A 25,073-nucleotide genomic window follows, 5' to 3' on the forward strand; every position below is an offset into this window, starting at 1 on the left:
AGGGCTGGGCACTAATGCGACACAAGAGAAGCCACTGCTTGTTTACATTATCGTCAGATCCATTTTTACATCTTACATAGGGTGAATTTTACCCCGATTAGCTTGCTCAAGTTAGGAAGACTTTTCGACTATAACTACCCAAAATTTATTTCCCCCACAGAACTTTCAGGCATCTGATTTGAGCGTGCCCCATGGTGCAGAAATTTTGGGTCTCCATCTGTGTGTAGACTACTCTACCGGTTGCTCCTTCACTATGGATTTGTCTCTTTGGTGACAGTCTAGAAGAAACCTTCAATATTTAAGTACATTTTTAATTTAACTTCACTTGCTAAAGTAGTAATAGCATGGAAGTGGCTGGCTGCTGAATTTCCTGTAGCTCAACGCTGGGTGTGTTTGGTCAATGATACAATGAACCATAAGACATTGATGTCTACTATCAGAAAAACCAGTAAGAAGTACGACACCATATACTAGATTCGTAGAATTCTAAATTCTCTATACGGTGTCCGTACACGGCGGATGACTCAATTACATAGCAGTGGCTTACTTTATCCGCCATATGTTGGTGGTGCGTGTTTGATTTTCAGCCCTGTGCAGCGGAGAGCCTCATATTGGTAACAGATAGTTGATACGTGGTGAGCACTATGTAGTTTATGTTATTGTATTTCTACACTTCCTTTTTGACATATTTTATTTGTTTATGCTGATTTTGCAGCTCTCTTTACGATCTGTTAATTCCATTTATCATGCACACGTTTGTCTGTACCTAGGATGTTTATATTTATTTATTTATTTTATTTTATTTTATTTTTGAAAATAATTTTTATTGGGGTTTTTTCAAAACAAAACAATGAGTTTGAAACATACCAAAAGAATGTATAAACATATTGCTTACATATGAAATTCAATAAACTTTACACACAATAGTAAGAAAGACTTAGATTAATTATCTAAAATCCGGTATGTTGTACACGGAAAAGAAAAATGTTGTTTGTTTTTATTTTTATTTATTTTTGTTTTATATCTATTTAGTCTGTTTTTAATTCCCCCTGTGTTGGGTTTTCTATACGGGATGTTTTGTTTTGTCATTCTTTGTAAAAAGTTTTGAATAAAAAGACGCAATTTAAAAAACAAAATAAAAAAAACAGACTACGCCACACCTCTATTCTATTTTCAGACATTTAGGGGGGTATTCAATTGTTGCTTTTAACGCGCTAAAACAAAAAAAAACGAGCGCTCTAAAAATATTAGCGTTAATACGGTAATTACTCGCTAAATTTCAGCAAGTAAACTACCGTATTAACGGTATTTACATGCATATTACCGTATTAACGCTAATATTTTTAGAGCGCTCGTTTTTTTTTGTTTTAGCGCGTTAAAAGCAACAATTGAATACCCCCCTTAAAAGCACTAAAGGATACTGTAATAATTTTTTTTTTATCATTAAACACACAGAAATGATTCTCTTTCTCCACGCCATGAAATGAAAATAAATGGAAGTGACACAGTGGAAACAAGTTTTAAATCTCCAAAAAAAGGTCCAAAGGCGTTTTTGAGAAGTTTAACCAACTTTGGGAAAAGGGCAGAAACTGGAAGTTATGACATTTACAGTAATAAAAAAAATGATCAACAAAACCAGATTAGGATATAAAAAATAAGAACAGACCCTGGTTCAGTACTATTTCCCCACGGAGGAAGCTGCATGGCAGCAGTGTAATGCTTTGTGTTATACATTTTAGACAATAATCACATTGGACCATTAGACCACTTGCTGCAAGGAGCAGATCCGAGAACCCTAAAGGACACCAGGGGGACGTGGTACAGCAAATCATGTCATTCAGGACCCACCGTCAATGTTCAAATGATGTCATGATGTTATTGTGCCACGGAGGACATGGACAAAACCGTGGAAGTGGGCAGGATCTGGGAGAAAGGCAAACTCTCCTAGGGGTCCAGGAGAAATACCTGGAGTTCAGGAGTCTCCTGAACCTTTTAAGAGAAGAGGCATGTATGCAGGTACACTAGACCATGGAGTCACCCTTGGACGAAAACAACAGAACTCAATTATAAGTGATGTATTCTGAACTCAGGGCCTGATTCATTAAGGATCTTAAATTAAGAAGTTTCTTATTTAAGTCTCCTGGACAAAACCATTTTACAATGCAAGGGGTGTAAATTAGTTTTTTGTTTTGCACATAAGTTAAATACTGACTGTTTTTTCATGTAGCACACAAATATCAACTTTAAATTTCAGTGTACAAATAAGCGATCAAGTATTTGTGTGATACATAAAAAAAAAAGAGTCAGTATTTAACTTATATGCAAAACAGAAAACTCATTTGCACCCCTTGCATTGTAACATGGTTTTGTCCAGGAGACTTAAATAAGAAACTTCTTAATTTAAGTACCTTAATGAATCAGGCCCTCAATTTTTATACAGATCTTATTATCCACAAGAGTCTATACATATAGGGCCTGAGTCATTAAGGAGAACAAAGCATAAAAAAGGAGTAACATTTGCACCTGGGTAAAACCATGTTGCATTGGAGGGGGAGGTAAATTTAAAATGTGGAGACAGATTTATAGTTGGGGTAGGGCATGTAATAGATCAACTTAACATTTCAGTGTAGTAATAAAGCTATTAAGTATTTGTGTGCTAGATGAAAAAACAGACAGTATTTAACTTATGTGCAAAATAATAAACTACTTTGCACCCCTTGCATTGTTACATGGTTTGTCCCAGAGAACATTTACCCATTTTTTGCCTTAATGACTCAGGCCCATACTGTATATGTCAACATCACTTGTATTACAAAGCAGTATATGGTGATAAAGGGTTTGAGGGAGCTGCATGTAGCAGTGACTACATCCCATGCACCTCTCGTTATAGTGCCCCTGGCTAAAGATATATATTCAAGGATGAGTTACAAACTACCTGATAACACAGCGTGAATGCTTGTTAAAATATTTATCCTGTCAATAGGGTTCAATCCTTTGCTCCAGAGGTGGAACTAGTGAGCTTTGGGTCACGCTGCAGGGAGTAGGGAACCGAGGCCCCTGACCCTCAGCATCTGCCATGCAGCGGGCCCCATTATCTCCATGGTCCCCCGGTGCACTACACCTGCTGCACCAATGGTAGTTCTGCCACTGATTTGCTCGTAATCCATTTCAGACACAGTGACCAAGTTCGCTCTTGTGTACAAACATGACACTGGCATAAGTCGTAACCGCCCCTTTAAGGGACTCAAACACCCCCAGCCCTTTATTAAATTGAATTGTATGGATAAACATCAATTTGTGCTGAATCAATTGTACTCAATCGTTGAAATCATAACCAAATGTAATAGCATGCAATTCATGGATTTTTTGTGAATGTTGAGATATTTGTAATATTTTTATGTGTGTTGTTGTCTGTGTTTTTTTTGTACGTCTTCATCAAAAGACTGTCAAGGTGCGGCAGTGTGTCTGAACATGATCAAAAGTGTGACTGTGTATACTTTGGCCACTTGAGTTATTGGGAGGTATGCGCAGCAACTAAATATTGCTCAGCATGCAGACTATGGCATTCATGCCAGCTATACACTCAGGTACCATAAAATTAGATGTTGTCCTACCTCTCATATATACCCACCTGTACCGAGCACCTATATTACACCTGAAACACTCTACATTAAGCTCCAGTCCTGCACTCCATCTCATATACACCAATCAACCACAACATTAAAACCACTGACAAGTGAAGTAAACAACATTGTCTTGTTATAATGGCACCTGTCAAGGGGTGGGATATAGGAAACAAGTGAACAGTAAGTTCTTGAAGTTGATGTGTTGGAAGCAGGAAAAATGGGCAAGCGTAAGGATCTGAGCGACTTTGACAAGGGCCAAATTGTGATGGCTAGATGACTGGGTCAGAGCATCTCTTGTGGGGTGTTCCCTGTATGCAGTGGTTAGTACCTATCAAATGTGGTCCAAGGAAGAATAACCAGTGAACCATTGACAGGGTCATGGGCGCCCGAGGATCATTGATGCACCTGGGGAGCAAAGGCTAGCCCGTCTGCTCCAGTCCCACAGAAGAGCGACTGTAGCACAAATTGCTGAAAAAGTTAATGCTGACTATGATAGAAAGGTGTCAAAATACACAGTGCATCCCAACTTACTGCATATGGGGCTGTGTAGCCAGAGACCGGTCAGAGTGCTCACACGGACCCACCTCACAACTTACAGGGCTTAAAGAATCTGCTGCTAACATCTTCTTGCCAGATACCACAGGACACCTTCAGAGGTCTTGTGGAGTCCATGACTCGATGGGTCAGAGGTGTTTTGGCAACATGAGGGGAACATACCCAATATTAGGCATTAGTTTTTAATATTGTGGCTGATCTAGTCCTGTACTCCATCTCCTATATTCTGCATATGACCTATCACTCCTATACTCCTTTAAAATTTACTCACTTTTAGGGGCCTATTTATAAAAAATAATTCCCACATCACGGAGATAAGAATTATATTTTTTAACAACTTATCAAATGCGCTTATAAAAAAAAATATCTCTAAGACAGCAGGACATTGATACTGGTCTGGGGAAGTACGTTAGCTTACAGCTTTGCCGGGATAGCCTCTGTAGCTCCCCGCATGAGTGAGCTGGCTTGATATTAATTAGCCTTCCCCATGGAAAAGCAGGCAGTAGATACTTGAATGCATAGGGCGATGCAATAATGAGCCACATTCCCAGTGAAGACATCAGTGTTTGCAGGCAACACAACTCTCCACCCTTTATTAAATGGGCCCCTTAGTCCTGTACTCAGGGGCGGATCTAGAAAAATGCTGTACCCGGGGCGATTTAGGGGGGGGGGGGGGGGGGCGATTTAGGCCCCGCCCACTCTAACATCTTAGGCTGCCGACGGCTGCACACTATGTGCAGGTCCGTCCAGCCGTGACAGGCAGGGACAGTGTGCTGCCCGGCTGCTCTGATTGTGTTTTAAACACAGTCTGAGCAGCCGGGCAGCACACTGTCCCTGCCTGTCACGGCTGGACGGACCTGCACATACTGTGCAGCCGTCGGCAGCAAGTGTCTGCTGGGGGGGGGGCGATCGTCCCCCCTGGATCCGCCACTGCCTGTACTCCATCTCAAATATACTGCCCTAGGATCCATTACACTCCACTGAAACTAATTCATTTATTCCATTACCTGTATACTGCCCTGTGACCCATTACTACTGCACTCTAAACCAGTCCTGTGCTCCATCTCCTATATACTGTATGTGACCCATTACTCCTGTACTCCTCTATACTGCACTCTGTTCCACACCTGTAATCTGTCTCCTATATACTACATGTGACCCATTACTCCTGTACTCCTCTATACTGCACTCTATTCCACACCTGTACTCCATCTCCTATATACTACATGTGACCCATTACTCCTGTACTCCTCTATACTGTACTCTATTCCACACCTGTACTCCACCTCCTATATACTACATGTGACCCATTACTCCTGTACTCCTCTATACTGCACTCTATTCCACACCTGTACTCCATCTCCTATATACTACATGTGACCCATTACTCCTGTACTCCTCTATACTGCATTTTGTTCCACACCTGTACTCCATCTCCTATATACTACATGTGACCCATTACTCCTGTACAACCCTATACTAATATATATATATATATATATATATATATATATATATATATATATATATAAATGAAGGTACTAAAATAAAGCATTATTATAAATTATATACATTTTAATTTAAGCTTGCGGGCAGGGCCTAAGTTTTTACCTGTCTGTCTTACTGAATATTGTTGTATTGCTGTATTTGTGCTATTTCTTGCCAATTGTGAATCGCTACGAAATTTGCTGACGCTATATAATTAAATGATGATTTTAATATAAATTTTATTTACAAGTTTTTTTTTATTTTAATCCCTATTCGACCTGTTTGTTTTTAACAAAAAATCGGTCAATGTGCATTGCGGGGCAGCACGGTGGCTCAGTGGTTAGCACTTCTGCCTTATAGCACTGGGGTCATAAGTTCAATTCCCAACCATGGCCTTATCTGTGAGGAGTTTGTATGTTCTCCCCGTGTTTGCGCGGGTTTCCTCCGGGTGCTCCGGTTTCCTCCCACACTCCAAAAACATACTAGTAGGTTAATTGCATACTTACCTACTTTCTTCAGCTCCCTTCCGGGAGCCAGCCAGTGGAGGGGGGCGTGAAGGGGCGGGGTGGCCGAAATCGCGTCATTTCGGCCCCGCCCCCTGTGACGTCATGACGCAAATTGCGTCATTTGACAGCGGGGGCGGGGCCAAACGCCGCGATTCACCGGGAATCGCGGCGTTTGGGATCTAATTCTGCCCACTTCACTAGGAAGTGGGGCACTTCCTAGTGAAGTGGGCAGAATTCGGGAGATTGCCACACTCGCCCGGGAGTCCGGGAGACTCTCACAAAATGCGGGAGTCTCCCGGACATTCCGGGAGAGTTGGCAAGTATGGTTAATTGGCCGCAAATAAATCAACCCTAGTCTGTGCGTGTGTGTGTTAGGGAATTTAGACTGTAAGCCCCAATGGGGCAGGGACTGATGTGAGTGAGTTCTCTGTACAGCGCTGCGGAATTAGTGGCGCTATATAAATTAGATGGGAATAATTGCGATTAATGGGTAGTCCCTACATATTACTACTTATATAATTGTATATATTATCTTAAATCTAGAATAAGAGGTGTGTCACTGTTTCTTTATGACAAGGAGTGGTGTAATATTATGTTGTGTATCTCAATATTCGTTTCAGGTGACATAAACAGGAATTATTTTCAAAATAGCAGGTAACCCCAGTCCTCCTGGAGCTCACATAGAGACAGCCAAAGTTTGGGAGTTCGTAGACTGGGTCATGCACTGAACTCCGTGCACTCCGCCAGCTGACAGTTTCAAGTCGCCCTCTCCTTTGCCGTCTGTCACGATCCCCCCTGAAGCGGTCCCCCGCCACACACTGCCGGGAGCCCCCGAGCCGCCTCTATCTGCCCGGCCGACAGCTCCAGACGGCTCAGAGCTCGGAGCCTCCCCCGCCGGCGCATCGATCCGCTCGCCTTTCATGTGACCGGCGCTGTGGGAGCCAGGCTTCCTGGAATCAGCCCAGAGAGGGTCAGAGCCTTACCGGCCGCAGCGCTTCCAGGCACCGACACATGGACTGGGACCCTTGCACTGCCAGGGACAGCTGCCTAATGACTAGCAGGGCTCTGGCTGAGTATACAGCATTTAATGCATGCAATATGTAGGTCATATACTGTAGTAACTGTATGTATACGGAGGTCAGATAACCTTGGGCTCTGCAGCTGTTGTGGCACTACAAGTCTCAGCATGCCCTGCCAGTGCCTGCTGGGAGTTGTAGCATCAGGACAGCCATAGAGCCAAAGGGTTCATAAGCCTGCAGTGCTTTACAAATAACACTCATTAACTCATAGCATAGCCAGGTCAGAGCCAAATTATACAAAAACTGTACCCTGCTCTTTTCACTCATCATATAAGGTAAATAGAAAGATCTATCGTTTATTATTAACTGTGGCTGTGCAACAACATTAAAAACTGTTCAAAACAATCATGACTGCTTAGCTGCTATCTGAGTGTAAAGAGGTTGATAATAATATTATAGGGTTGCTTAAGCTGGGTACACACTACACAGTTTTCATCCAATAATCGGCTAAATCAGCCGACATACGACCACTCGTTCAAAAGTCGGGTCAGTGTGTGCAGTGACACGATGGTCGAAATGGACGATTGTTGCCTCATTTGGTTGGTCGTACCGTTTAATATTTTCGGTCCAATCTCGTTTCCGCTGTGTAGTGTGTATAAACTTCCGACCGATCCACAACAGTGAGTACGAAATTACAGTCATTGCTCACGACAACATGGCTGTAAAAAGTCACTAACGGGACGTCCGCTCTTCCCTTTATCGTCCTAAACAAGGCTAGTGTGTATGCAGTCCATGGACCGAGCGATCGGACCATCGGTCGCATGTAAAATCTCTCGGCATAAAAAGTTTGTCGAAATTTCTGTAGTGTGTACCCAGCTTTAGACAGAACATATATTGAATGGTATGAACTCATCACATTGGTAGCTGGCCACCAGTTCCCATCACTAGGGTGGTCATTAATCCTGTATTACATAGGACAGTCCTGTCTGCAGAACGTACACCCACTGCTAATATACCATGTTCTTTAGTTTTTTATGCTCCTGCCTTCGCGGTTGAGTAAAAATAGAGATACTCGATGTGTCTCCGGATCATCCACCGTGACTCATCTCGCCAATGTATGGCAGAAATCCACGCTCAGTTTTATTCGCACCCAATAGGGAAGGGCATTAAAATGAGCAGAGATTCGTACCATAAATGGCGGGAAATGGGCACAGCCAGACATCGCAGTGATGTCCACACGGCACATAAATTTCCAGTTGCATGTAACTGTAATTGCGTCACGTAAAGATGCGTATTGATTAAAATTGCCACACAACACATGTGCAAAACTTGAGTCCTTATTTAGAGTTGCATATATCTTTCACTTGCAGCCTCCCGATCTTGGAGAGGTAAATCAGGGGCCATACATACAGTAAAAGTGTGAAGACGCAAGTTATGTACACCCCTTTGTCAAGTTATGTACAACCCTTCGTCTTTGTCTATATGCAACATTACGTTCAACTATGAATCTGGCTCATTATAATCCAGTAACTGGGATAACAGATCATCATCAGTTTATTTATATAGCGCCACTAATTCCGCAGCGCTGTACAGAGAACTCATTCACATCAGTCCCTGCCCCATTGGAGCTTACAGTCTAAAATCCCTAACATACACGCCCACAACCGTGTAAACACAATATGCATCTTCACACTGCTGAACTATGATGCAGGTCGCATAAGTAAGTATCACTCCCACTTCACACTCATCTCCTATTGAGGAGGTCTGAAAAGTCGTTGAATATGGGTGCAGTGCATTATTTCCCTAACTTACTTAATTTCCTAATGCAGCTGTCACCATAGAGGTCTATGGTGACAGCGGTAAGTGCCGGGAAGTAGGTTAATGCCAGAAAAATCTGAGTATTACACCGTTGATAAATTAGAAAAAGGGGTGAAAGAGCCTTTGCCCGCCATAGGGCTTCCCGTAACCATTGGCGCCCTAGGCAACCGCCTAGATTGGCCTAATGGTAGCGCCTGCCCTGATCATGACCTCTAAGTGACCCTTTTCATGACTTGACCAGGGACTGATCATTATTCTATTCTCACTCTCCAAGCCCAGCGTTCAGCTTGTTCAGTTACAAATCTCGTCAATACGCTTCTAATATTTGTAGCTTCCATGCTTTTCACTGTGTATATTGCCAAAATAATACAGTGTTTTTTAATAAAGTACGAACGACCATGGCACTAACCGCTTACTAGAACTGGAAGTCACTGATTTGCAGCAGCACAGAGGTTAAATTGTGGTAATAAGAATTATGGTGCACCAGTGAACATTGATATCATTTCTGTTATTAATCAAACGTTAATTAATGGCTTCTGGAAATGGGACTCAGCTGAGAATTTGATGGGGGAGATGAGATATTGCCGAGCAGCGGGATTCCTGTCTCTTTACATGCACGCAGCTGAACACTATACTGTGACTGTGTTTAGGGAATGTGTGTTTTGCTCATCATTGTATTGTCTTGCGGGATGGCTGTTTGTAAAGTAACCTGTGTCCTGGCCGACTCTAGGGTTCCTGTACAAGCCGCGTACATGGTAAAAAAAAAAAATAAAAAAAAAAAATGGCCCATGACAGGAAATTGAGTGTTATAAATACTTAACTTGCATTAAAGGGTTACTGAATTTAAACTATATTTTGCTCATTTTTGAATACTTAGCTGATTTTATGTCTTTTTCATTTAGAACATAATTCATACTTCTTTCTTAGATGACCAATCATCATCAGCACCATTTAGTTATATAGCGCCACTGATTCCGCAGCGCTGTACAGAGAACTCACTCATATCAGTCACTGCCCCATTGGAGCTTACAGTCTAAATTCCCTAACATACACAGAGAGAGAGAGAGAGAGAGAGAGAGAGAGAGACGAGGGTCAATTTTGATAGCAGCCAATTAACCTACTAGTATGTTTTTGGAGTGTGGGCAGAAACCAGAGCACCCGGAGGAAACCCACGCAAACACAGGGAGAACATACAAACTCTACACAGATAAGGCCATGGTCGGGAATTGAACTCATGACCCCAGCGCTGTGAGGCAGAAGTGCTAACCACTTAGCCACCGTGCTGCCCTGTGAAGACGTTGGGGGAGATTCAATATGCGGATGTTTCTCGGCTCAGTTTACTTCGCTCCCCATAGAGAGGCGCAGAGGAATGAGCAGAGATTTCTTTCCGCAAAAAGCGCCAGTGTCTGCAGCCGGACATCACTGTGATGTTCGGCGCCACGTCGCTTTGAATTGAATCTCCCCCTTAATTTTACCATTAATTAGGGGGAGTTTCAGAGAGATTTGGTAGACAAAGAGGAGGCAGGGTGGTTAAGATAGTACGGCGCTAATTAATTCATTGAGCGCCGCTGTAGCTCACCAGTGCTGTGCTGCTTGCACAGCAAATCGATGATCACATCAGCCAGGCAGCAGGAGATATGATCACAGCTGCTGTTTTGTTGGGTTCCGGGCTGTCGGCCGGCCTTTGTGGGGAACTTGGGCACTTTCTTGGGCTGTCTCTTCTTGGCAATAGCAAAACTTTCAGCATTTGTTAACAAGAAGTGGCACAACGGTGAGTTGCAGTCTGCAAAGCAGCTGTTCCGAAATCTCCCCCTGTCTGGCTGATGTGATCATTTATTCATGGATTCTAGCCAGACAGCGGGTGATCTCAAACAGCCGTTCCAGAAGAAACGACACTAGTGAGTCGGCAAGTACCGATGGTTCTTACATCATGGAACCAAAATGGATTCATTTGGGAAAAATCAGTGATCAAAACAAAGTAAAACATGGGCAGTTACTTACGTTTCTGCCAAGGAATTGCCATAGGCCTCTTGGTGGCTACCAAAAAATACCCTTGATTTAAAAAACCTTTTCTCAAATTTGTTTTGCATTTTCTTTGATCTTCATGATGAAGCCAGTGTATGGAAATTCACTGACCATCTGTGGGACCTCTCCCAGACAGGGATATCCATTTTGAAATCAATGGAAACACTTTAATTGGAGTTTACCTGTGTACAATCAACTGATTATGTGACCTCTGAAACCAACTGATTGCCCAAGGGTTGATTTAGTTATATTGTATGGGTGAATATATATGTAATACTTTTTTTTTTATTTGAAATTATTTAAGAAAAAGCCTTCAAATTAGAATTTTTTGGTCCATTTTAATTATACCAGAGCCTCTTCCACTTAAACTGCTGTTTCAAATCTACCAATGTCTGGTCCAAGTCATTGTCAACCAGGCAAAGGGGATTGAAAACAACACTGCCAATCACATTACACAGTTTTTACAAGTGCCAGCTCACCAGCGCCACTTCCACTTAACTGTGAACCGCTGTCTCACACAGCTGACTGAGCGTCCCCTACACCGAAGAGGTCGGTATCTCCGATTCCAGTATGGTTCTGGCATTAATCCGGTCCTGACGGCAGCTGCCACTCCTGTTGATCAACCAGACCTGAGAAGTGGAGACACCAATTCTCAGCACTGAGGGCGAAGGCGAAAACTTCAGCCTCCAATAGGAAGAGACATTCAGGAGAGCAGACTACTGCTCAGGGCCACCTTAACAACATTATGGGCCCCCGGGCAAAGCAGTGCAGCAGGGCCCCTACCTCTATATATGTGTATCATATATATATAGATAGATATATATATATAGATAGAGATATATATATATATATATATATATATATATATATAGATAGAGATATAGAGATATATATATATATATAGATAGATATATTTTCAGGATTTTTTTTTTTGCAGGATTATTTATTTTACTTAAGAGCCCTGTCTATGGGGCCCCCTTACCTGTGGGGCCCCCGGGCACCTGCCCATTGTGCCCAATGGAAAAGTTGGCCCTGCTACTCTACTGCTGCTAGCACAAAGCTCGCCCCTGTGCGGCATATCCTCCACCTTTGTGGCAAGTGTGTGAGAATGGCTATGGAACCTGGTACCACTGTTGATTATGTAAGTAGAAAGTTCACGGTTGGCATTGATACCCACTTGGCCTGGTCGAAGCAGTGGTAAGAGGAGAGAGGAATGCAGCGTACGACAATTACAGCCTTGGGCGACCCTGGCAGATCTAGTGAACAGCAGATCCACTTTATGTACAATTTTATACTTACTATTAACATATAAATCTAAAATTAACATTTCTTTTAAAATAACAATATACACTTCAAGGCAGACACAAGACTTATTCCCAGGCCTGTCTATGGCAATGGAATGATAGTTTTGCTTATTTCAAACCATCGCTGCATTATAGTGATGTTCAAGAGTTTCTGAAGCAGCTGCAGCTGTCTTAAATGCCATTTTCTGTGACATACTGTTGCTTCTTAATGGTGCATTAAATGACTGGATTCCCAGAGCCAGTGGACAGAGCACAAAATACCCAGGACTCTTCATACTCTCCGTTCAGCACTCACCGAGTTAAACGTTCTGCAATCTCTTAACGGTTCAGTGTTCCAGACTCACCTTCCATTGCTATGTAGACATGATTATGCTGGAACTGATTGCAAACAGACACCTGCCCCCCTGTGACCTGTATAATATGGACTGTAACACAGACTATTAAGACTGACATGTTAGCCTGATAAAAATGCTTCCCTACGCGCCTCTCGCTGGAAACGCACTCAGTCATGATGGATATTATGCTGTAAATTACCCTAATTCAGTTTTATTTAATTAACTACCGATCCATAGTCACTCTTACCAATGAATGCGCAGGTACTCATGTAGCCACGATAGAGCTTATTTCATTCATCGGCTTCTGTTCTTCACGGTAAACAAATGTAATGCAAAGTCAGATTATGTTAGAATCAGAAAGGTTTAAGGAGGATTCATACAATCTTGACCGCTGTTCCATAGGCAGATGGGCTATGTGTAAAGCAACTTGCTTTATATAAACAGCTTCTATAATAGCTTGTAACTTTTTACAACTACAGATATAGGCGAGATAAGGGCACGATTTGCGGAAAGATGTGTTTTATATATTAGGGGCATTTCTTAAAACTGGTGTACAGGTAAGTATACAAAAAAAAAAAAAGCTATGTAACCTATAAGTAATCAGAATATGTACTTTTTATAATACAGATTAGAATACAAGTCGGTTGCTACATAGTTGCTACTCTCCCGGAATGTCTGGGAGACCCTGGAATTTCTAGGAGTTCACCCGTGAATCGTGTCATCCGATCCCCACCCCCACTGTGTGGGTTGGGTACGCTTTACCTATTACCTGTATTTCGACAAGGAGAAGCCCTACAAAGAAAATCCGAAATCATGAAAAAATTTAAAGCAGCAATGTCGGGTTAAGTGTTTAAACACTTAACTTTATGGGGTCCCCACATTGGCGCTTTAAATTTCTATTGACAGCTGTCACGATGACGTCAGCCTGCAGTGCCGAGCACTTGTTCAATCGGAATCACTTGCTGTCAGCATGGTGCTTTCATAGGAGATGTCCAGCGTCGGGTTAAAAGTCTGTTTATTTTTAAATCGGTTTTTCATAATTTTGGATTTTCCTTGCAGGGCTTCTCCTTGTTAGAATAGTGGTAATCGTAAAAATGATTACCACCGCACTGTGATGCTACAAATTGCAGCGTTGCGCAGCAGGACAGGGACGAGATTCTCGCAACTGCGTCCTCTGACCTCAGCACTGTAATCTCCCGGAGGAGAGCCCTAAAATGTTGGCAAGTACGTGTTGCTGTTAGTCACAGCTCCATTTTTTTACATAATGTTAAATGAATCCCTCATTAAAGTTCTGTCATGGTATGGGACGTCTCACACCATTCTCAGTAAAGGTTACAGAATAACTTGTCATTTTGGATCAACTTGTATTTGGGTTTAGAAGCCTTGACAGAGCATGGCCATGATCTCATACCGCTTCACACAGGGTGCCGGCCAGCGCCAGAGAAAGTTCTACAACATGTATAAAGTGATTGTAAAGTTCTTGGGTGGGTCAAAGCATTTTCCTCCCTCTGCTTTTTACATCTCAAGCCATTATTATGTGAGAAGCAAATGTGTTTTAGAGCTCTTGCACTGTCCTAGGAAGCCCCCTTTTGGAATTAATTTGCAAAACATTTGTGAGGAGACATTTACAGAAGTAATGCAGAGAACACCTGAATCATTGAGGAGAGCAAAGCATAAAAAAGGAGAAGGTTTGCTCCTGGACAAACCATGTTACAATGCAAGGGGTGCAATTTCGTTTATTATTTTGCATGTGAGGAAAATACTGGCTGCTTTTACATGCAGCACACATATACTTGGTAGTTTTAGTTTTACGCTGAAATTTATAGTTGATTTAAGACATGCCCTTCCCCAACTATAAATCTGTCCCCACATTTTAAATTTACCTCCCCCTCCAATGCAACATGGTTTTGCCAAGGAGCAAAGTTACTCCTTTTTTTTAAGCTTTGCTCTCCTTAATGATTCAGGCCCAGTATATGTAAAACTGCCAATAAACACACAGTCGTGGTATGTTTTTCCCCTCTGTTTTTATTCATACTTGCCTACTCTCCTGGAATTTCCGGGAGGCTCTCGAATTTCGGGTAGTCCTCCCGGACTCCCGGAAGAGTAGGCAAACCTCCTTGATTAGCCAAAATTCACAGCATTTAATGGCGGGGCTTAATCACGTCATTAAGCCACTCCCCCACTATTCAATGCCGTGAATTTCGTCATTTTTCAATGTGGGCGTGGCGACAACGTCCCCCTGTCACATGACGTCTTCCCCGGGATCTCCCAGGGGAGACGTTTTGAAAGTTGGCATGTATGTTTTTATTTCATTTTTCATTATAGGTGAAATCCAATACATATTTCTTTAAATGGTGCCAATTGAAGCCCTGTATCATCATCATCACCATTTATTTATATAGAGCCACTAATTCCGCAGCGCTGCACAGAGAACTCACTCACATCAGTCCCTGCCCCATTGGAGCTTACAGTCTAAATTCCCTAACATGCACACAGACAGACTAAGGTCAATTTGATAGCAGCCAATTAACCTACCAGTATGTTTTTGGAGTGTGGGAAGAAACCGGAGCAGCCAATGGAAACCCATGCAAACACGGGGAGAACATACAAGCTCCTCACAGATAAGACCATGGTCGGGAATTCGAATTTATGAACCCAGTGCTGTGATATTACAATCCACTTGGAATCCTTTAAAAAAAAAAAAAAATCCTCAATTTTAACCAGGAAACAATGTTTTTATTTGTCTGGTGATCAAGGTATAAAGTAATGATGGTAGTGAAGAGACTAATAGAAATAAAGAGAGGAAGTCTGATTTGCATTCTTAACTTATCTTTAGTTCTAACATGTTTCTGAAGAATGCATGCGTGTGTGCGTGTGTGCCACCTTATCAACTCTTTACATATTACATAGCTTATAGTGAACATAAGTACTATATACGTGTTTATTTATAGGGCGAGTGTTAAAGCAAAACTGACCTAAAACTACTTGTGCCTGAATATATAATGTAGGGTGTGTGTTCATTCTAGACAAAGACCTTAAATAAGGTACGGTCAATTTTTTGTCTATGCTGATGTATACCTGCCTTGCACTAGAGCATTTATCTTTGTTATGTAATGGTTATCTTAATTCACTTTGTACCTATCAACCCTTCCCCTCATCCCCCACACTACCCCCAACCCACGATCCCTTCCCCTCTATGGGAGGGACGAACTTGAATGTTTGTATGCCAATGCTCAATGTTTTTGTTTTCATATGTCCCCTTTCTAAATAAAAAGTTAAAAAAAAAAATATAAAGGTACAGTCTACAGTTGTTATTTTGCCTCATATTTACAATAAGGGGCATATTCAGCTTGAGGCGAGGGGGTGCAAAATGTCTGCGGAACAGTCAACGGAGACACATCGGAATGTTTACTGAAATCCCCGCATTTTCCCTTGCGTCACAGACACTGGAGGAAAAACGAGACGTGATTTTGGCAACGATTTAGCCTGACAGATACGCAGCCGGACATCGAGGCGATGTCTGGCGGAAACTCGCGGCTAACTGAATCTGCGCCTAAATATATTAAATTAAGCTGTAGAAAGAGCAGTCGGCCTTTCCAATGGGAATTAGAGAAATACCGTATTCCACTGCTAAACTTCAAGGAATTAAGTGCCAATTAAACTGTGGATTTACTCAACAGCCTGAAATATTCACAGGTTGGGTGGGTCCAAGGAAACAACAGACTGGACAGGATGGAAGAGAATTGGGATCCGCCAAGCCTGCGATGGTTATGGACATTAGTAGGAGAAATAATATGTAGACTTTTTGCATAGCGATAACATACTTGTTGGATGCATCAGATCTGTCTAAGTAAAATTATATATATATATATATATATATATATATATATATATATATATATATATATATATATATATATATATATATATATATATATATATATATCTTTCAATGTAGTGGAAGAAAAATATGCATGGTGCTTGGAGACGGTCACAGCATTACACACCCATGTGTGCGTGTAAAAGTAAAGTGAGGGGGAGCTCCTTGTATTTGTATAACAGCTGTTTGGCCCATCAGCTGCTATTGTGCAGGGCTCTCAGCCAAGCTGTACGAGTTGGAATCCTCTGTGCTCGCCTTGGAACTCAGGCTCACAGATGCAGCAGCCGGCTGTGAGTCAGCTCCGGCTCTCAGGGAGCTGAGCTGAACCCCCCGCATAGCTACGGGGTCAGACGCAAAGTCTCTCATTACCCACTGTGCCGCTCCAGATGTTGCATTAGTGAGGAAAGCCATTAGGGTGGGCGGGGGGAGTACAGGGGTTGGGTTCTGAAATGGAACACGCTGGTCACATTATAACCTTTCACCGCAGAAACAGCCTGCTGGGCCGTGCTCGTAGGTGGTTACACAATGTCCCCAGATAAATGGGAACTCCTAATTTTAATTTGCAAGGTTAAACTAAAACAAACAGAATGAAGCATGATGCCAGCTATTACAATAACCATGAGTGAAGGAGACAAACCCCATTGTTATCTTTAAAGAAGACCACTGAGAAGGAAGTGTTCCTGATTTCATACTTATTATTACACATTAGGCAGCATGTTTAATTTTGTAGCACTGATACCCAGAGGGCGTGCAAACCTCTGACCTTCCTATGGAGCCAGAGCACATACTATTGGCTGCTCCAAGTACTTCTTCTAAAATATATTCCATACTTCCCAACTGTCCCGATAGTATCGCTCTGTGTTTATCGCGCAGGCGGTAGCGTTAGGAGGTATTTTACGCTCACAACTGCTCTGCGTAGCGGAGCAGGGGTCAACGGCTACAGCACACCCGCTACTGTTGTGTACTGCAGTGTTTGGAGGGAAAGGGGAGTATCTAAGGGGCTGCCTAGATCTTTACAGCACTAGACCACCCTCGAGGGGAGTAGCTACTCTCCCACCATGACAAAGCCATGCCCCCTGTCCCGATGTTGGGAAGTAAAATGTTGGCAGGTATAATATTCTGATCTGCAGTACATCATAGGAAACCTACCACTAGGAGATGGGTAGATGTAGGACAGTGTTGGCTAACCTGTGACACCCCAGGTGTTGTGAAACTACAAGCCCCAGCAGGCTTTTTCAATATATAGCAGCTTATTGCTGGAAGGGTATGCTGGGACTTGTAGTTTCACAACACCTGGGGCTAGATTTACTAAACTGCAGGTTTGAAAAAGTGGAGATGTTGCCTATAGCAACCAATCATATTCTAGCTGTCATTTTGTAGAAGGTACTAAATAAATGAAAGCTAGAATCTGATTGGTTGCTATAGGCAACATCCCCACTTTTTTAAACCCGCAGCTTAGTAAATCTAGCCCCTGGAGTGCCACAGGTTAGCCAACACTGATGTAGGACCTCTATCCTCTAGGACCTCCATCGCTTATATTGGGGTGACATACAGGCTGCAATAGGTTTCTTGTCCACTTGGCTCGACAGCCTATATTGGCTTCTCCACAAGGGTGGCCCTTGGGCCCTCCAGCTGTAATAAAGCGATTTTCAGGGTACAGTTGTAGGTCTCAATATATTGACAGTATGGGGGGTTTGTGAAGAAATGCCTTGAGACGGCAGTGTAGATAGTTTATTTTATTTAAGCATGTATAGTATAGACAGATAAGATAGTAGTTAGCATAGGACATTCATGTTTGATTATGTCAGGTATAGGTTAGTTAAGCTAGATTAGAGAATAGATTTTATAAGGGTTAGGGGCACAAGCTAGATTGGGAATCAGCTGGTTAATGTTCTTCAAGGTCAGTGTTCCAAACTGTTGGGGGAGTTATAGTTAAGTCATATTTGTCAATTAATTTGCCAACCTCCTACCTCTGCAGAGTAGGAGGTTGGCAAATTGTTCATTAAATAACTTTCGCAGTTCTCCTGCTAAAATACTGCCTGGCTTAGCCTCATGTATGACTTATATTAGTCATGAGAATGAGGTGACATGAAGACTATTACTTGCGGCATTTTGTGTTTTTGAAGCTTTCTTTTAGACTTGCTCCTATAAATGTGCTTCTCCAATGAAGAGCAACTGGACGGCCCAAAATCTGGAGGCTGAAATCCCATTTTTGCATTGTTCACGATGTATTATTCATGTGTTTGTGTGTAGATCTATTGTCATAAGATTGGGATAGGTGTGCCGTCTCCTGGGGTTAGCCGACTGCACCTAATACACTTCAGCCAAATAAATCACACCAGTCCAGTGTCTTTGGTTCGACTAACCTCAGCTAGATTTATTCTCCATATATAAAAATAAATAAACAGAAACAAAGGTCCTAGCCTGTCCGGCATCTAACTTAACATGGGAACTCCCTCCCTGATGTGAGAGACCTAGTGTCCCATACACATACAAAACAACAGAAATTACAGATCACAAATTGCCATATCTCTCAGGAGCCATCTAACCTCTTCCACAGGAATTAAGAGACTGAATAAACTGCCTAGCAGCCTTTAAATAGCAGCTCATCAGGTGCAACTCCTGATTATTAGCAACTTGCTAGCTGGATGGAAAACTTAAAATGGGCTTTATGACTGGAGCCCAACCTTCTCTCTCCATTCATACCCCCAGGGACCTTTTTACCAGCTCTTCCTACAGCCGAACACATTCTTTGGGAAGCTTTTTACCACACACATTCAATCTCCCTGGGGGTTTTAAAATACAAATGACTGACATTCAGGACTTGTATATCTGCATTTGCTACTTTCCCAGAGCTTCTGCCACACTATATACACTATCTAAAAAGTATCTAGGCACAATATGTATTTACAGGAGAATGGTAGAGAGAAGGAGCACGGTGTGCAGCATGTTTTACATTAAGAGACACAAGACACGTGTGTGAGAAGGGAGCCCAGAGTGTACCTACAGCTCTGGTCCCAGGATCATCTTAATTCACCATTGATGTAAATGTATTAGTTGTATTTTTATCCAAGCATCTACAGTGTTGCATATGTTCTGTTCTATTATATGGGAAATATATCTCAAACCATAGTACTTTTTGTAGACACAATCTTGAGATAAAAGCTTATTGTGTAATGTAGATCTATGGTTAACTTGAGTTACATGGATTCTTAATACCAGTTATTCGCGGCCATAACTTGTTCTCTAGTAGTACAGCTCATACAGGGAGGGTGGGGTCATCTCCAATGCTAAAATAAACGCTGTGCAGCTAAAGGGTATCATATGCAGTTCTGTACAGAATGTCACTCGCTGAGAAGACCACTGAATTCTAATGCCAGGTAGTGTGTTAGGATATAATATTTAGATTTACTTAGAAGGGTTTTACCAATCTCATCTTTTATTCCATTAACAGACGAGGGCCTCAACACAATGAAACATACGGTATTCCTGCCAATAAAACAATTTATTATTGAAATATAAATGGTTTTACTCCCTGCATGAACAATAAACCATATCAATCAGTTTGCATTGGATGTGCCAAGATCTCAAAAGTCAATGATTCTAAACAGTATAGAAAACGTACAGATACGACAATAGGTCAAGGAAAGACTATGATGATAGGTTACAAACCGCATCAGCGTGCACTTCCAGTCTTTAGCAGGCGTGTCTCATTACCAGGTAGGCGTGGCTTATTCTGATGTGGGTGTGGTTTTAATGACACTAGAGCCTATGCCATCACTAGGAAGTTTTACAGTGAGCCCCCCTCCCTGGCCTAGTGGGACTTTAGCAAATGGCTATTTTGCCAGTATATTAAAAAGGCTCCGCTCACAGGTCACATGACCTGCATTGTCTTTAAGGTGCATAAATTTTGAAGCAAAGAAAGTGAGACTTGGAGCCACATGGTTAAAATGTGTGTTCAACATAGGGGAAAATTGTGCAAATTAGTGTAACGTTTTTAAAAATAAAGCATTGCGCTATGCAAATGTTACCCCAACACGGAAAGAAACCCCTCAGCGTCTACATTACCTGTAGAGCAGGTGGTCATTTATGTACTGAAAAATTCCAGTGTATCTTTTATTCCTGGAGCTATAAAAATGCAATGCAGCCCTGTCTGACCATAAGTCAATGAAGTCAGAGCATTTGGTTGTCCGAAATACAGCAGAGAGAGCATTATGGTGAAAAAAATATATACTGAGTCCCTGGGCTCAATTATCAGGCAGCTCTAACATCTAATTAAACTGGCATGTGTATGTTAGGGGACTGCACCAATGGGACAGGCACTGACGCCAAGTGCTGCATGGTATGTTGCCACTATATAAATAAAGGCTGATAATTAGCTTGACAATACGTTTTGGTGCAAGATGTAGAAGAAGCCTAGGCTCGGAGGCAGGTAAGAGTCCTGTGCAGGCTGGAGATTAGGCTACCCGCTGGACCAAGGCCTTTAGAGAGGGGACCTCATGTTGCAAGCAACATTCAAGTAGGACGTGAGCAGTGTTTGGTCGAAGTTTCAGTTTCCAGTGTGGGCCTGCCAATAGTGAGGAGACAGCTGGGCTTGATCGCAGCCAAGTCAGTAGTAGACCTGTGTGGTGTTGTCACAGCACGAGGAAAAGGGAAATAGTGGACCAAGGTCACTGATAAAGCGACTTGTACTGGTGTGTGTGTGTGTGTGTGTGTATACTGCGAGGAGGGTTACGGTGGATTGTATGCATTGACTATTTGTCTGAGTGTCTCTACCCATGTCAAGGGATACAGGGTCCCGGATCCATAGTCCCTCATTAGGGTTCTGCCTCAGCTGGGTTTTCACTCAGTGAAAATTGAGGGGTCGTTTGCAGAGTGGAAACCCAGGACAGTCATTCCCCTCCCGGGTATTTTCCCACCAACCAATGAAAACAGCCATATCTGGTGCCGATATTATTATATGAAGACATATCTGATGCTATCTATGGAGAGTGTAACCATATATGGGACCTACCAGTAATAATATGCTGAGCCATATTTGGAGCCAGATCTAAAAATTGAGCAATATCTGTCTCCAGCTTGAGGAAAATGAGGAATATCTGGTGCCAAAAAAATTCAGACACAGCTGATATCAGTTATAGATAATTGAGTTATATCTAGTGGAAACCAACACCCATCACCTGCAAGGGCTCTCACCGAGCTCAGTCTCTGTTCAGTGCACCAATCGGCACACAGAACAAAAATAAAACAATAGTATTAGCCAATAACAGACTAGTAGCATTCAGATTCTTCTCTACCCTTTGTACATGTTGGTTCTAAGCAGGAAGATGACTTAATGCAATGAGCTGATTACATTGTCCATGATTCTTCCCATAGTTACAAAGGACTTGAATTCTCTTGCTGGTCAGAGGTGCTGGAAACATAACTTTGTCTCTATACTGTTAATGGGACACATTTTGTACCTTACACTCTCATGATTAAAACATAAATGAGGGAAATCTGAGAAGTATTTTAAGAGGAACGACTCATGTAATGAAGGGTGTGGTCCTAAAGTGTGGTGGAAGTAGGTTGGATTTAGTGATTTATGTTTTTGCCGTTTCTACCATGAGTTCTATCTAGAGCTTCTGCAAATTCATAAATGTAGATACATTCTCCTGTAATGGGAGTGTTGGCAAAGAAAGCAAAGGAGGTCCCCCTCAAAATGTGCTAGCAGGCCAGACATGTATGTGCACCTCAAAATGTGCTAGCAGGCCAGACATGTATGTGCACCTCAAAATGTGCTAGCAGGCCAGACATGTATGTGCACCTCAAAATGTGCTAGCAGGCCAGACATGTATGTGCACCTCAAAATGTGCTAGCAGGCCAGACATGTATGTGCACCTCAAAATGTGCTAGCAGGCCAGACATATATGCGCACCTCAAAATGTGCTAGCAGGCCAGACATATATGCGCACCTCAAAATGCGCTAGGTGGCCAGATATGTATGCGAACCTCAAAATGCGCTAGCAGGCCAGATATGTATGTGCACCTCAAAATGTGCTAGCAGGCCAGACATATATGCGCACCTCAAAATGTGCTAGAAGCCAGATATGTATGCGCACCTCAAAATGCACTAGGAAGCCAGACATGTATGCGAACCTCAAAATGCGCTAGGTGGACAGATATGTATGCGCACCTCAAAATGCGCTAGGTGGCCAGATATGTATGCGCACCTCAAAATGCGCTAGAGGGCCAGATATGTATACGCACCTCAAAATGCACTAGCAAGCCAGACATGTAGACGTACATCAAAATGCGCTAGCAGGCCAGACATGTATGCGCACCTCAAAATGCGCTAGTAGGCCAGACATGTATGCGCACCTCAAAATGCGCTAGGAGGCCAGATATGTATGCGCACCTCAAAATGCACTAGGAAGCCAGACATGTATGCGCACCTCAAAATGCACTAGGAAGCCAGACATGTATGCGCACCTCAAAATGCGTTAGGCCAGATATGTATGCGCACCTCAAAATGCACTAGGAAGCCAGACATATAGACATACCTCAAAATGCGCTAGCATGCCAGATATGTACGCGCACCACAAAATGCGCTAGTAGGCCAGACATGTAGACGCACCATAAAATGCGCTGGGAAACCAGACATGTATTTGCACCTCAAAATGCGTTAGAAGGCCAGGCATGTATGTGCACCTCAAAATGCGCTAGAAGGCCAGACATGTATGTGCACCTCAAAGTGTGCTAGAAGGCCAGACATGTATGTGCACCTCAAAGTGCGCTAGAAGGCCAGACATGTAGACGCACCTCAAAGTGCGCTAGAAGGCCAGACATGTAGACGCACCTCAATGCGCTAGGAGGGCAGACATGTAGACGCACCTCAATGCGCTAGCAAGCAAGACATGTAGGCCTCCTAGTGCATTAAAAAAGCAGCGCTGAGCAGAATTTATTTTGACATTTGTAAATGAGCCATATCCAATGTAAATAAGGTAATGAATAAAAAATGAAACTAGAGATCCAAAATGTAGGTCACATGTTTTCTACAAAACATTTAAATTTAAGGATATGATAAATTTTCTGTAGTAAATGTATCAAGTATGATAACAATACAACTCTCTTTAAAGGCTAGCACTAGGGAAAGGGAGGTATTTGTACAAGTGTATAAGGGAGGAATCCTGGTCCAGAATTAGACCTGATTTATCATTAAAAGAAAAAAAAAAAAATTAAGTGTCAACTTGAACCGAATGTTTTTGTCTCACCCTTAGGTGTGCTGTCACTGTTTTCCGAGTGCATGGACCAGAATACAGGTAAGCTCCAGGTGGGCCGACAGTGCAAGAACCTTCCGGGAATTTGCATCACAAACACGTTCAAAAGACCACAGGGATTTGTCTCTACGTCTTCCAGTAACCACAGGAAATGCAAGGCGATATCCCCAGCGAGAGCCTTCCTCACCCCACATGGAGGCAGCAGAACGCTCTGTAATGGGATAGCAATTTTATCTCCCATAAACCAGCGTCATCTGGCGATTAACCCCTTCAGACCCTCAGCTGTTTGTGAAGATGCCAACACATGATTTTTCTTAAACTGCTTTTGCTGCCAATATTAATTGCTCCCGAAGTTGCATTAAAGATAATTTGTTCTCAGAGAGAGGATGTATACAGTATGTGTATATAAAATATGTAATTTAGTTATACAACAAAATGCTACTTTAAACCTGTCTTCTACTTGATGAATTTTGCCCCTTTCAAGACCAGATAGAATTTTATGCATTGGAGATGTGTATATTTCACAGGAATTTAGTTTACACAAGAACTTATTATATTGTTTTCTTTCAACACATGTAGATGGTTGTTTTGGGAGATTACTAAAATAAATACATTTTATGGCCTTCATATGGAAAAGTTAAGGCAATAAATTGAAGGGGGGAAAAAGTACAATCTTTCCAAAGTTATTTTTAGACAATTAGTTCAACCCCAAATATTTAAGTGGCCAGTCTCTAGAGTACAAAGCTACCAAATATGGGTAAGCTTATATATATCTATACGTTTTTTTCTGTATGGGTCCATCTGACAGGATGGGCTTTCTCTGACACCCTCTCTTATCTCTAAACAGTTTATTTGGGGTCCCTGTTACCATCAGTAACCGGATGTTACAGACTGCTAGTGTTCTTGGACATCATACAGTCACCGACCGACACCAGTGTCCTCACACTAGTTCTAGGAGTGTAGTCGCTGCCACCACCAGGATCTTTTTCTGGCACCTGGGACCACTTACATCTGGATATGCTTTAGCTGCTGCAGCACCTCTTTGTTGATGACTATGCTTGATTGCTCCTGACCACTTACTTTGGCCCTGGGCTTTAGCCCATTCTCTACCACAGCACCAGACTTGTCTCCACATGGGGCAGTAGGGGGACCTAGCGAAAATGACATAAATTGCTAAAATATGTTGATGTCACAGAGAATGTATGACACACGGTAATTGTAGTGGGTTTTGAAGAGACATGGGGGAGATGGGAAGCAG

At 42.4% G+C, this 25,073-nt stretch overlaps 1 long non-coding RNA gene across 1 annotated transcript in view; it reads left to right on the forward strand.

Moving 5' to 3' along the window:
• LOC142107956 (uncharacterized) overlaps positions 1 to 24,088 on the forward strand; it is a 116,044-nt gene extending 91,956 nt beyond the window's left edge. Inside the window, exon 4 of the long non-coding RNA XR_012680054.1 lies at positions 23,816 to 24,088. This is a non-coding gene — a long non-coding RNA (uncharacterized LOC142107956). The remainder of the gene's footprint in view (positions 1 to 23,815) is intronic.
• Positions 24,089 to 25,073: the final 985 nt, after the last annotated feature.

The sequence above is a fragment of the Mixophyes fleayi genome, chromosome 11 (assembly GCF_038048845.1).
Source record: "Mixophyes fleayi isolate aMixFle1 chromosome 11, aMixFle1.hap1, whole genome shotgun sequence".
Lineage (NCBI taxonomy): Eukaryota > Metazoa > Chordata > Amphibia > Anura > Limnodynastidae > Mixophyes > Mixophyes fleayi.